Genomic DNA, 15,532 nt, shown 5'->3' on the forward strand with positions numbered 1-15,532 from the left:
TAGTGCTTTTGATGTAGACTGCTCAGAGGTGTTAGAACAATCTCTCTAATGGGGTGCTGAGTGCCATTGAACTAAACTGTAAACCCTGTATATAATGGAAACCACTTCAAATACAAGAATTCTGCAGCACCATAAGTATCCCTATTTCAAGCACCTGTGAGTCTGCTGTAAACTAGGCAAATATCTAGATAAGTTGATGGGCCCCCTGGAAAATCAATTTGTACCTCAGGGGAACACTTACCCTGGGTTGAGAACCACTGATTTAGTCTGACCTTCCTGTCCTTTTCAGTTCTTGGTTTAAAGTCCCTGCAGATTTGGCACCAGTCTCTGGGTGGCTGACTGGCATCAGCTTCTTGCATCAAAAGGTTTGAATCCCAGGGACTGAAGCATGCCCCAGGTCAAGGTATCAGTACCCAGAACAGGCAGGAACCAAAGTGTACACTAAGTATACGAGTAAACAGGGAAACCTACTAGTAAAAGACAACGCTAAGACTATTGACTAGTAATGATGAGTACCAACTATGCACACAATAGAACAGACAAAGAAAAGGAGGAACACTTGCAGTAGCAAGTTAATGTGTTTCAACCACCATCCTGGATGGGAAGAAGGAATGAGAGGATGGAGACGGCTCTGCCCTTTATACAAGCATGCAGCAGCATGAGGCAGTAGAGGGCACATGTGCTGCCCTGACAGATCATGCTCTCTCACTAGCACACTGGGTGCACACACTTTTGAAGTAGATTGAACCTGGGCATCACAGCTCAAAGAACTAATTCCAGAAGACACCTGTAGGAAAACCCTTGGACACAATAGCATTAGCCATACCCAAATGTTGGAGAATCTGAATGACTGATCTGATTATCCTTTAGTCTATTTGTTGCTGTGGACAAGTGGAATTCATACCCAAGTCTTTGCACAGCACACATGCTGCTTAGCATTAAAAACAAAACAAACAACCTTCATGCTGAACCAGCTGTTTCCAGGACTCTTCCCTACAAGATATTTTCTCACCTCTTGCCTCTCAGACTATCTACCTTCTCTGAATTAGGCATAATGAGACCCCACTGGTTCAGCTGTCAGGTTGAGTCACCAAATAGGCCTCCGTTAACATGCAGGTCCAAGAGCCTTGCAACCTATCTCAGATGCTCAGGAGCATATTCATTATAGATCCTTGGACTTTTATAAATTCACTTTCAAAGAGTGAAGTTTTTAGAAGCAACCAAGTCACTTAGGAGCCCCAGTCCCATTGACTTTCAATGAGATTTAGGCTCCCAAAGCCGAGATCCTCAAAGGTACTTATGTGACTAATTCTCACAATGGGAGTTAGGCTCCTGACTGCTTTTAAGAACCTGAATGGAAGTAACAAATACAATTAAATTAAATCACCTATGTCATAGAAGTGCTTTTGAAAGTATTCCCCAAAACATGTTCCTGGAAATTCTTCACTCAAGCCCCTTGTTACTAATTACTTAAATTTCTGCACAGTAGAGAGGCCCATCGATTGGGGGGGAGGGGGAAGGGGAAGGTGGGAGAGGCAAAGGGGGTGGCTATCCAGGGGTCTGGTGATTTAAAAGGGCCCAGGGCTCCCAGCCACCACCAATGCTACTGTGGCAGGATCTTTAAATTACCACCCGAGTCCCAGCTGACATGCTGTGGGCGGCACTGAAGGGCTGGCTCTGGGAGGCTAGCCACATCCCTGCCCTTTCTTCCTGAGGCCACCCCTTTTGGGGGCACGGAGCTGGCACCCCTCATCTTGCCCAGGGATGAGGGAAGTCTGTTGGCCATCCTGACTGTAGAACAATAAAGGAGTGGCCATCAAAGATCAAACCAGTGGTCTTTTATCTAGTCCAGTGTCCTGCTTTCGGCACTGTCTGATACCTCAGAGAATGGCATAAAATAAATCCTATTCTTTCACAATGTCTCTAGTTAATTGTGAAGCATTGTCTATCTCAAAGCATGGTATTTGATTACCCATGTACAACTGGCTGGAGCTTGCATAATGGCAGATGTTATTAATGGACACAAAATGTTCTAGCCAAAAGTTTTTCTTTTAATTCTAGCCAAACTATTTGTATCAATCATCTGCATAAGTAAATCCCAGAGAGTGATAATATGCTATGAAAAGAACATTTATTCTTATTGGGTCTAAATACACTGCCGTTTAATATCCTTTTTGCCTGCTGAGAAGTCCAGTATTATTAATCGCTATTATAGGAAAAACTTGAATTTTAACCATTGAAAAGAACTAAGAAAAAAAAGCAAATAAAGGACATAGATAATTTTATTTAACTCTTTAAAACTTGCATTTCAAAAACTGTTTGAAACACTTTAGGAGCTCTTATCAATAGTATTAATAGATCAGAACTGCTTTCTCTTTGGAAATCAATAGTCCACAAGGCATGTCAGTCAATGTCAACTGGATGAGGGATCTCCCATACCTCACATCAGTCCTGACACAGTCGTTGCCTCAGCACATTTTTGTCAGAATACACATCTCATACGTATGCTAGAAAGACATCATGTAAGACATCATGTAAACACTGGTTCTGAAACTCTTTGTGTGATGTACATACTGATTGTGTGCAAAACAATATAGATGTGTGCTGGAAATATGCTCATAGAACACTAGAACTGGAAGGGACCTCATGAGGTCATCGAGTCCAGTTCCCTAATCTCTCAGCAGGACCAAGCATTTAGATCATCCCTGACAGGTGTCTGTCTAACCTGTTCTTAAATATCGCCAGTGATGGAGATTCCACAACACCCCTACACAATTTATTCCAGTGTTTAACCACCCTGACAGAAAGGAAGTTTTTCCTGATGACCAACCTAAACTTCCCTTGCTGCAATTTAAGCCCATTGCTTCTTGTCCTATTCTCAGAGGCCAAGGAGAACAATTTTTCTCCCTCCTCCTTTTGACACCCTTTTAGATTCTTGAAACCCACTATCATGTCCCCTCTCAGTCTTTTCTCAACTAAAAAAGCGCATTTTTTCAGTCTTCCCTCATAGATCATGTTTTCTAGACCTTTAATCATTTTTGTTGCTCTTCTCTGGACCTTCTCCAATTTCTCCACATCTTTCTTGAAATACGGTGCCCAGAACTTGACACAGTACTCCAACTGAGGCCTAAAACATGTTTGGAAGGCAGAGCATGAATCCAGCCTTCCCTAGACAGGTGTATTTACCTGTCTGGATGGCTTGCATATAGGTGGAGAAAAATGACAATATATTTACGTGCACAGTAAACAAAGACATCAAGCTAAATGGGGGGGCGGGGAGAGAAGACTTCTTTAACAATCATGCCAGGGAACTGAAACTTCGCTCCAGTAAGCCCTTCTGGGACCTGAAACAATATATTATCTATATAAGGGGAGAAAAATGCATGTTCATTATCCTTCAGTTAGGGGACGATATCATACAGCCCCTCTGAGCCTATGAAAGCTAAATCCTTTTGACCTGGATGTCAAGAGTTGCTGGAGACTTGATATAAGTGAGAACCTGCTTGGATAAAGATTATAACTTGCAGAAAATGCGTTTTATTCTCTAGGAAACATGCTTTGTTTGTAACCATACTCATCTGTTTTTTCTTGGTCAGTATCATTTATCACTTCATTAATACGTTTATACTATTATTACAGAACCATCTCAGTGCTGTGTATTAAAGAGAAAGTGAGTCCACAGCTAGCCTAACAGACTGGTGTGTACTCTTTGAAGGCAGTAAATTTAGTAATTTCTCTGAGCGTCCAGTTAGAGGACTTGACACTGCAGTGATGTATCTCTGGGGAACTCAGGAACTGGGGCTCACTGATTGGTCTGGAAAGGTAAGATTTAGACTGTCAGAGTCCTGAAGAGCATGCTAGCATGTCAGGGAACTGACACACAGCTCAGCATCAGCTAAAATTCCCTAAAGTGAAGAGGAGTAACACAAAGGGCTCACCCTGCGCACGTTATCACAATGGTGCATATTTGTACAGTTTCTGTGTCTTAGACAAACTACATCAAAATAAGTACGTTTCATGGCCACGGTCTTGCTGAATAATTTTGCTCATTTCTATTTTATGATGAAAACAAGAGTAGCAGATACATCCAATGATACGGCAAATGCTTCAGGTATGATTAATTCTCTTTAATGGTAACACCATATGTAAGCAAGATGTAAAAGGCACTGTTAATAAAATTGGCCTTCTTGCTGACAGAGTACTGTTTTGCTGACTTCACTGTAACAAAAGTACATTCTTAGCCTACAGAACATTTATAACACTATAATAAAACCTGTCCATGAGATGTATTATCAACACATATTTGATGGCTATTGTGCTTTGGGCATCACACAAAAAATACATGTTGAATGTTAAAAGTTAGAATCGTGATGCTCCTGGCTGGAAGGCTGGAATAGATACGATGTTGAAGCTGTAAGTTTGATGAGCTTAAAATTTCAGGTGGACCTTTGAAGCAATGCCAAGACAGAAGGAAATAAGAGGCAGGAGAAAGGGAGCGAAACTACTGAGCTGGCTACTTTGCTGAAATTAGATACATGACTGACTGTTGCTGAGAAGAACTTAGAGATCAGTGTCATAGCTCAGCTGGTAATAAAGATACTGTTGCTACAGACATGATGACAAGGAAAAGGAAGAATAGATGGAAAAAATGCTATTTAGAAATGTGTAATAGAAGTGCCCTTTTAAGTGGTTAGAGCACATACATATTGATGTACTGTAAGATGCAAGATGATAGAGTACCATTTATGGTCTGTTAAACACCACAAGGACATTTGCATCGTGAATGGTAAGCAGATGTCATTGTTTTCCTAGAGAACAAAGGAGCTGGAAAGACTTAGTCCTCTGCTTTGGAAATATAATGGCATTCATCAGATCCGAAAATGCAAAATGTGTGTCTGTCGCCCCCTGTATTTGTAGTTCAACATTAATCCCAAGTGCATTATTACTGAAGGATAAATGGTTTCCCAGCTGCGGCACACATGTCAGTAACGTAGCTTTGGAATCTATAACAATAACTGAACTCTCACTAACATAGGAAAGGATTACATATTTTGTTGCACAGACCAATGGATTGATCCGATAGGATAAGTCCTGTGTGTAAATACGCTTACTAAACTTCTTAGCTATACTGGAGAACAGGTGTGGGGCACAAAGTTCTAGTTTTCCAATATTTCTAGATTATCCTTAATTTATATGAAATAATTCACAAGTAGTCCCCTCTCCCTGCACTAACTAGAAAAGGAATGGCATAGGCTATGATCCTATAAACACACTGCACTGGTCTTCACTCACAGAGACGGTTGCCTAATGGTGAGGGAAAAGGCATGTGTGTTGGCATTTTGTTTTACTTACATATGGTAATCCTAGAAGTAAATTTGCCATAACAGAAGCAAATGTATCTTCTACTCTTTTTAATGCTACAGTATCTTTTCTTTTGATGTCCTTTAGAGTGATGTCCTTGAAAGTAAAATATCTAATTACCACTATAGGTCAGGTCATGATGCTACAGCTAAGAAATCTGAGCTATAGTTTAAGTCTTCCAGAGATTCTTTAGATGCAATGTCATGCACATATTGGGCATTAGCAAAATACAGCTGGAAAATGTCTTACAGAATTCTAGATCTGCAGATTTTCCTCATATTTATCTTTTTATAAATCTCTATAAATATGCATATTTTAGAAATATCTTCTGTTAACTTGTCACACTATGATGAAAACATATGCTCCCTAAACACCAATACAGAATTGAATGTAATGTGTAACTGAAACCAGCAACAAAAGAAACTCATTGCAGGACAGAATAAAACTAATAGTGTTGTCTACTTGCAATTAAAAAACAAACCAAACTCTTTCGCTTCTCCGATTCCCATGTTTCAATCTGGCAATTTTAAAGCCAAGTAATATTTTTCTGAGCAACCGCAGCATTCTAAAAGAAAAATATGTCCATGTTGCGTATTTAGAAGAGATCGGTTAGATACTGTGAAACCCACCAGCGTTTTCTATCTTTCTTGTACCCCAGTCCCAGAATTTAATACTACCATTGAAGAAGGGCTTTTTCCTTTACATTTTCTGTTCAGGCAAAGCCAACATGCTGAAAGTGTTAGAGGATGTGTGTGAATGTAATTTTCAGTAGGTTTATCAACATTTAAGGGATATGATGTTGCAACTAACTAAAAAACCTCATTAACTTTTCACAGAGGGACTGGATGGACTCCATGTCTGCACAAATTGAATCAAGTGGAGATCAAATGTATGAGAACTGCCTCAGACTCCTGTTACATCACATGGCACCATATCATCTGACATTGCAATATGTGGGGAGTGCTGGAGAAATGGAAGCCTGATTGTTCCTGACTCATGCACATGAGGGAAAAATAAAAAGCCTTTCCTGCTCATCCCACATGAGGGATGCAGGGGCTGCTTCCTTGATGTGCCCTCAGGAGCACAGCACTATCACCCTGAAGAGGGCAAAAAAGGGAAAGGAGAAATTCCATGTATGGTGGAGTCTGCATATTACCCTCCCTTAGGCACAATTCCTTCCAATGCTGACACTGTAGTGGCATGATTCTGAACCATTCCTTGTCTTGAGCTTTTCCTAAGATGACTAATATATCTATGCTTCCATATCTCATTGGCCATCTTCAGTGCCTTCCCTCTTGTAATAATTGTCATGTTCGTTACATACAAACAGAGAAAGAGTGCTTTTGTTTTAAAATAAATCTTTGTAGAAGGTTGCAACTTAACACTGTTTTCCTTAGAATTCAGCACGATAACACAGTAACCAAAAACAGAGAGAATCAAAGCAGACTGCTCCCACTGAAAGAGAGTCACAATCCACCCCATCTTGTTCTAGGCTGGCTTTTTCCAGACTGATCTTGCTCTCCAGATTGCACACTTCAGTACAGAGCCCCCTAGCCTACAGGTAGGAGCAGGAAAGTTCGTCCACACTCACATACTCTTGGCTACATCTACACTAGCAGCTTCTTGCACAAGAACTGTTTTGCAGATGAGTTCTTGCACAAAAAGTCTTCCACAAGAGCCCATCTACACTGGCATGTGCTTTTGCACAAGAGATGTGCTTTTGCGCAAGAGCATCCATGGCAGTGTTGATGCTCTCTTGCTCAAGAAAGCTCTGATGGCCATTTTAACCATAGGGGCTTCTTGAGCAAGAAATTCATGTTGCCTGTCTACACTGCCCTCTTGTGGAAGAGCTCTTGCGCAAGAGGGATTATTTCTCATGGGGAGAGGAATAACTCTTCCAGAAGAAGCCCTGTTTTACAACGTCTAGACTGTAAATTTACTTGTGCAAGAATGCGCATGCAGTGTAAACAGCAGGCAAGTTTTTGCGCGAGAAAGGCTGTTCTTGCACAAGTGTAGACAAAGCCTTAAAGTGTTAGCTTGAAATTCCAATATATTCCTCCAAATACAATAATAATAATACTTTGTATTTCAATTGCACTTTCCACTGGAGTATCTCAAAGCAATTTACACATATGAGATTGTCAGAGCTTTAGGACAGGTGCCACATCTTAGTATAATAGCTACTTGGTCCACGATGGACTCCTATTATAGCTACCACAACAATAAAATGAATCAAGCCCCACAAGAACCCTATGAAGTAAGTATTGTTTTGCTGGTGGAGAAATAGAGAGGCAGGGAAGACTTAAGAGACTTGCCTAACCTCAGAAAGAGTGTGCACTGCAGAGCCAAGGACAGAACTCATTTCCCTCAGTCTGAGCCCTGAGCCTTAATCAATCACCTTGCACATAGATTAAGGACAATAATGCCATTTATTTTTCTAAAATGTTATTTTTTACTGTCTGGACTACTCTGTCACAATGGTTCAAAATAGGAGGTAAGGAGGCAAAGTCTATGGACAAGATTTCTCAGTCTTAGATGTTATTAAGTATAGGTTATATCTATTTAAGTTCCAACCAGGGAAGAAAGTTTCCTCACTTTCCTGTTGCCAATATCCAACTCCTCTTTGCTTATTAGGAGCATCACTATGACTCCCTATGTCATAGTGGGAACAGAGTTTCTAGAAAGGCTCCTAAAGGAAACTAAGGGTATGTCTACACTAGCCCCCTAGTTTGAATTAGGGAGGCTAATGTAGGCATTCGAAGTTGCAAATGAAACCCTGGATTTAAATATCCCGGGATTTATTTGCATCTTCCCATCCGGGTGCCATTTTTAAATCCCCTTAGTCTGAACTAACTGCCCGCGGCTACACGCTGCAGTCAAACGTTAACTCGAACTAAATCCTTATTTCGAGTTAACTGTTACACCTCGTTAGTTAGTTCGGACTAAGGGGATTTAAAAATGGCACCCGGACGGGAAGATGCAAATAAAGCCCAGGATATTTAAATCCCAGACTTCATTTGCAACTTCGAATGCCTACATTAGCCTCCCTAGTTCAAACTAGGGGGCTAGTGTAGACATACCCTAAGTCCTATAGAAGTCAGAATGCTGTCCTGGAGGAATGTTTAGGTTTGTATGACAGGGGTACAGAGTTTATTCTCTCCAATCAGAATGCCTCCACACCAAACAAACAGAACATCTTCCTGAGCGTAGCAATTAAAAGTATTTTACACCTACATCACACCCCTGTCATTAAGGGCCAAATATCTGACTCATATAGCCAACTGGTATAAGATAATATGAATTCAAGTCCTTGGATGTAATAGAATCCTATTCAGCATCAGCAAGATCAAGGGATACTTCCACTGAACTTAGTGGGAGCTTTACCATTGAATTCAACAGCAGCAGAATAGCAGAATCCAGCCTTAAACATGAGGTCTAGACTGAGTAATTAACTAAAGTGAATGTTTAAAAGCAGGACATTTAACAAAATAAACTTTATTAAAGTCTGAATCCAGATGGGAAAGATTTTTCTACCATGCATAATAAAAGCCCTCCTCCATCCCCATCTGTGGACCAGTAAAATGATTAGTCCTGTATTACTGTGGAGACTCACAATTTACAGTTCAGTAATAAATGGAATAGTCTTTCCATTGCAAACTGTACACTTGGATGGGTTTGATGCCAGAGCTATTCCCCGTTTAGGAAATGTTTACTAGATTTGGCCTTTATATTTGTGGTTATTCTTATACAGACATCACTCCTGGTTTGAAGAGATCATCGTTAATGACGACCTATAGAGCGGTCATAAACAGTTTTAGAATAATTCCTTTTAACTGCCTTTTCCTTCCAGGCTCACTATTTTCTGATATATAAAATATTTTAGGTTCTGCTTATCTTTATAATAGCTTCATTTGCATGCACATCCAACTTCCTGCTGAAATGAGCAAAAGCTCAGCTGTTCAGCTGTTGCTAAAATCTCACTTCTCAAAGGCATGTACTTTCTGATACACTGGAGCCTATTTTAAGATCACCTGGGTTGGCTGTAGAGATGTAAGCAAGTATTGACTATTCACTTCCCCCTCCCTTGCTGCCTCTGCATGAGAAGCAACAAGGGGGGAGGAGGGAAACCAGAGGTTGTGCTGGGGAGGGCTGGCAGCAGCCCCTGCCCACGTCCAGCTCAGGCAACCATGAACAGGGGCTGCTGGACCTGAACAAACTGGGACTGAGCAGTCCTGTCTTGCACCAGTCCGTGGCGGCCGCTGGGCTCTTACACATTTGAAATGCAGAGGCACAGCAGACCCAGAGTGCGCCTCCCCTTATCCACTAATCACATAGCTGCCCATTCCTTAATGTAGTTAGTTGGCTGGTGTCCATAGCATGCTCTCAGTTAACATTTTTTGCTATCTTCTTTAAAGTAAAAAGTGGCAACTAGCTCTCAGAGCATTTGTAATATGGAATGGTTTTCCATGTTTCCTTTATCATGTCCGACAGCTGAAAAGCATCAGGGAGTTGCCTGACAGAGATGCTATGGATCTTAGTGTGACAACTTTACACACTTTAATGAAGCACGCTGACTCACATAAGCAACTCCTTGAGAAATGCTTCATCAACAAATGTGATTCCACACACAGGACCTTCTGATCAACATTTGTTGGCTGAAATATGGAATTAACCCTACATACTAGGAGACATTGAGGGGAGCTCAGTCCACGGAGGTTGTGATTTGGCCTCTTGGTTTCTTTCAATGATACTATCCCCTAACAGCATCCCATTTTATTTCCTTCTGCAGCTTAGAACTGGACGAATCGGCCTAAGGCCCTGTACCCAGTGCCTGGCATTCCATGATCCAATACTGAGTCATGACCCATAGTTTGAAAACCATTGTCCTAGGCTGACGTTCAAGCTGCACTCTGTCTCTGGTCTGTCCTCTGGCTCTGGTACTTGGCAGTTGACTCTGCTGCTGACCCGTGGTTTCATTTCCCAACCTGGATGCCTGCTGTGCTCTCTAGACATGATTCCTACTCTGACCACTAGGCAAGACTGCCTACATCCTGTCCATAATACTCAGGTGCAAAAGACAGCCATGATAATTAGCAGGGCTCAACAAACCGGTGAATCTACTCACCCATGGCAAGTAGATTTCAGCTGGTCACTCCGTGCGCCCCATTCACTGGCACTTCGCACATGCGCAGTGCCAGTCTGGTGCATGCATGGTGTGGGGCTGGTGAGTAGCTCTCGCCGGGGTTTGTCAAGCCCTGGTAATTAGGGAGTCTTATAAAGATTATTGCCTCCTCGCCCTATTCACTGTGAAATATAGCTGTGAGCTATTGTATCCCATCCGCAAGATGGCAACATGTCAGTAATAGAAGTATCTTCAACCCAATCCCGCCAGCTGGTCTGTGTGGGTGCATGGTTCTGCCCATTCAGAACAGCTTGGAGTATCTGAGCCAAAGTTTGTTTATCATTTTTTTCTCCCAGAGCTGGTAACTTTTTGCTAAAGTGTAAGTTCTCAGAGGAAGACTCAATTAATTGTTTATACTGTAATTATAATAGTCTTTCTATCCCAAAGCACTTTACAAAGATTATTTAAAATTCATAACACCAGTGAGGTAGGTAAATGAGATTATTCCCATTTTGCAGATGGGGAAGTTGAGGAACAAATAAATAAAATAAATAAATAAATGTGAGCCCATATCAGTGTCACAGCTATCAGAAGACTATTATCTCTTTGTGACATTTAGAAAGCTGCCCATCATTGAGTTTTAGGGCTCCAGCTCCCTGTCCTGATCTCTAACCACTGTCAGACAATCCCTCTCTTTCTGTTATTGTTCACTAAGAGGATTTCAAGTTGCACATTGGGATGTAGTATTGATGTAGTATTTACATTGCAAAAGTATATTTAAAAAGCCACAGGGGGGAAAAAAACACAGCTTCCAACTGACAAGTGTTTGTCTGAGGCAGTATATATCCATTTAAATGTCACAACGAACATGCTAATTAAGCTTTGATGTCCCTCCCTCCTCTGGTTTCTCAGCAGCCATCCCTTTTAATGGATCCCTCCAAAATAATCTCAAAATTAATTGAAAGGTATTATAAAGGAACCCAGGTGGCTCTGTAGTCCTGGACCTACCTTCCTTAGAGCCAACTTCCCACTTTCTAAACAGCTGGGTCAGAGCTTCAGATGTCTAAAATCTGTGTAGCTCTTTTGACAGCACTAACTTACATGAGATGATGGTTTGGCCATTTGCTTGGCAGGTCTCACTCTAATCCAGAATCCTGATCTAAATCAGTTCTGTTTCCTTTCCACCACTCCATTTTGTTTTGTCAGCATTCGTGTTTGGCTGGGGGTGCTTTGGTGGGTGATGGTGGTGAAGGGTAGGGAATGAAGTGGAGCACAACCAGCAAACAGAAATTACCTCACTGTGTAGATATTCTCAGAGGTTTTATTCCTCAAACAAACAAAAATATACAAACGCCTTCAAATCCCAAGTTCTTTCAAACCCTTTTGCTTCCCCCTCTCCTCCCAGCTTGAACAAGAACTAATTATTCATGGAAAAATCTCAACCCTGATTTACCACTCTGGATTCCCACTCCATGTTATACTTCTCCAGAAACTACAAGCTCTAACAAGCACATAGAACTGTAGGTATAAAACCTGGCAAGGAGGAACAGCATAATGGAGAAGAAAACAGCCTGCCAGCCTAAGGGAAGTACAGATAAAACTTCACAGCCACATATTCAAAGAAGCCAATATACCCTCTATCTTAACAAAGAAGCTATTTGCACTGGTGTCATTTACCATTATCAATTCAGCCATGCAAGAAAACTGAGGGGCACAGTCCTGATCCATATACTCACACAGCAGCACAACCTTCCATAATCAAAATAAATGAGGTCTAAAAAAAAAAAAGGAAGAAGCAATACTTACCCATACAACATTGCAGAGATGTGCAATCAGGGTCCTCTTTGTGGTCTGAGCATAAACGTAGCAGCAGAGAACTTCTGACCACAAGTATCATCTTCATCTATGGACCTGGGCAATTCATTTACCTGCTCTGTCTCCATTTTCTCATCTGCCAAATGAGAGGAGAGATGGCTACTACACCTACTCCATGGGAATAAAGTAAGGCTTAATGTGCATAAAGCACTGCAGATGAAAAGCACAGTGTAAGTGCTAACTATTATTATTAAACTAGTTAAGGCAATTGGTGTTTTAATAGGAAGATATAGAGAACTTCTCTGAAATCAGACTCTTCACTTCTCCCAGACACATTTTTGAGAAGTTAAATCACAATTCTCTCTCCCCCATAGGGATTCAATCGCATCCTGCAACAGAGAAGAGGCAGTAAATACATTGATGTCACCCAAAAGTTCAGTCACAGCACCCAGGAAAGATGCAATCCAGTTGCCCCCTTTGGGTCTCATTATCACATGATGTTTTGATAGACAGGGTGGAGGAAAGGTCTGTATACCAAGCAGAGGCAAGCTGCTAATGAAAATATAGCAGGCAGAGGAAAATAAAATAAAGTAACTTTGCCCTGCAGTAGCTATTATCAATTTTGGAAATACAAAGTGTTCACTGCCTCCTCCTCTTTCCAGGCAGGAAGAGCATAAAATAGATACAAGCATAAAGGAGAGGAAAAGAGTCAGAAACATTTCTGTAAATTTAACAGAGTTAGGGAATGCATGTGTCCTGGGGGCCTTGCAAGAGCTGCTACTGGTGCAGGACTGAGTTAGGCTCCAAAGGCCAAATCTTTTTTGGCCCTGATTCAGCAAAGTACTTAAGTACATGCTTAAGTCACATTGGCTGGAAATGGCAAACTGGAGCCAATGGGAGCTGCGAGGCTCCATGGCTATGGACCCTTTAGGTAAACAAAGTGGCATGGGCCCAGTAGAGGCTTTCCCAAAGTAGGCCTGCAGAACACTGAGAAACACTGGGTTAAAGTGAGCCGTGCCACCAGAGGGGATAGTAAGGAAAGGCCATCAAGGATGTAAGGGTTGGAAGAGGTGAAGAGGGTAGTGAGACATTGGGAACAGACATGGAGGAGAAGGTATCATCGGAGGAGAAGGTGGTGTGGTTCAGAAGGATAATTTGAGCATGTGACAGAAGGGGCAGGAGTACAAAGGGAAATTTGTTCTTTAAGGCACATCTGAACACAATTACAGCCCTTGTATGAAAGCCAAGCATGGAATAATATTTCATGAGTGAGAAAGCTGTAGTGATCACCATCTCACTTAAGTTAGATTCTTTTCTTGTTAGAAGAACCCTTTAAACTGATGGTTTGAGGTGGGGGAGCTATTAATACAACATAACTGGCATAGATGGTTCAGAAACGTCTTGGAAATGAAGAGGGATTACATTGAAAAGGGCTTTCAGTAGAAGTGCTAGTGCATTTCCATTGCTGAAGTCCTGAACCAAGGCATCCTATAGCTACCCAAATATATGTGTATCATTTGCTTATCATCAGATAACTCTTTCAGCTGTGTCTGAAAGGGACAGTGGGGAAGCTTTTAATCTTTAAATGCATGTGGTCTTTATTTTCAAAAGTAATGCAGATCTCTAGCTTAACTTTGCAGATCACTCTGTACTGTATTGTTCCCCATTTAATCATTTGCAGAATGCTATTCAACTTTCTTTGGGTTCATTAGAAAGTGGAGATATGTTGTTGTATTCCTCCTGCAATGAGGTTTAACAGGTAGTTCGAAATAGGGCTTTATTTCGAACGCCCATTTCACTGCCACATGTAGACGCAGGCAGTTATTCCTGGCTTGTAAATTTAAAAAATGGCGCCCGGCCTGGAAGATGCAAATCAGGTGCGGGATATTTAAATCCCGGGCTTGATTTGCAATTCCGAATGCCTACATTTACAGCCCTATTCCGAAATAGGCTGCAAGTGTAGACATACCCTAACAAACAAATTCTACAGAAATGTTTATTATTTAGCAAAAATGTCAATGTGGAAATATTTTAGCCAAACCCCAAAATATGTTGATTCAGGAGTGATACCCTGTGTTTCGTGGAAGCTGTAGTATGGGTGCCCTGTGTTTCCATTTTTTTAATAGGCTTGGCTCCTGGGTTAGATTACATCTCCCTAATGGCACTTGGTCTCATCTTTGGAGAGGGGAGGCAGTTTGTTATGAAATTAGCCTAGTGGAGGAACCTCACCCATAGAAGAAAATGGGTCTATGTGACAACTGAATTACAATTCCCATGAGATGCTCTTGTAGCATATATAAATGAAAATATTTTGACTTGAGGACATTATTTTTAAAACATTCATGTATTTGAAAACTGCAAAAAAATTAAAATAGAAAATTTGCAGCCAGTCCTATTAATAAGCTATATTGGCCTCAACCCTGCAAAGACGTATGCATACACTTAACTTTATGCATGCAAACAGACTTAATTCAATGGGATTACTCAGAGTGCATAAAATTAAACATGTGCACAAGTCCTTGAGGACATCAGAACACTTTAGAAAGGAGGTTAGGCATCATTATTCTCATTTACAGATGTAGAAAATAAGCCCTAGGGTACTTAAGTGATACGTTACAAGTTAGTGGAAAAAAAACAGGAAGAGAACCAAGTTCTTCCAACATTCTGCCCAGTGCCTTATTCACAGGACAACACTGCCTCTAGAGAGAGTGCTAGAGACATCTTCATGTGTCACACAAGCTCGGTTTCATTCAATAGAAAGGGATAGCTGGTTTTGGAAGAAGGCTTATTTCTAACAAATAAAGGGCCTTCCATGTTCTAGTTTCTCTTTTCTAATTATACAGAACTGTTCTAGTGATAATTACAACATCTTCTTTATAATAAGAAAAGAAAGTAAATTCACATAATCCATAGTGAACACTGCTATTGTCTACACAGATCTTCTATAAATGAGATTATTATAATCAAACAATACATTAACACTGAAAAGTAAGGGTACATCTAGCCTACATGCCTGTGGCGACAAAGGCATGTAGATTAGATTACCCGGCATAGGAAAATGAAGCGGCGATTTAAATAATCACCTCTTCATTTAAATTTAAATGGCTGCCGCACTGAGCTGATCAGCTGTTTGTCAGCTCAGCACAGTAGTCTGAACGCTCCGCGGTCGACATCAAAGGCATTTTTCAACCTCCCAGGTATGTCTCATCCCAGGAGCCAACAAACAGCTGATCG

At 41.1% G+C, this 15,532-nt stretch overlaps 1 long non-coding RNA gene across 1 annotated transcript in view; it reads right to left on the reverse strand.

The window, feature by feature from the left end:
- Positions 1–14,761, reverse strand: part of LOC112543642 (uncharacterized) — a 91,244-nt gene extending 76,483 nt beyond the window's left edge. The window contains exon 1 of the long non-coding RNA XR_003086854.2: positions 12,290–14,761. This is a non-coding gene — a long non-coding RNA (uncharacterized LOC112543642). The remainder of the gene's footprint in view (positions 1–12,289) is intronic.
- Between the last annotated feature and the right edge of the window lie 771 nt (positions 14,762–15,532).

Source organism: Pelodiscus sinensis, chromosome 8, assembly GCF_049634645.1.
Source record: "Pelodiscus sinensis isolate JC-2024 chromosome 8, ASM4963464v1, whole genome shotgun sequence".
Lineage (NCBI taxonomy): Eukaryota > Metazoa > Chordata > Testudines > Trionychidae > Pelodiscus > Pelodiscus sinensis.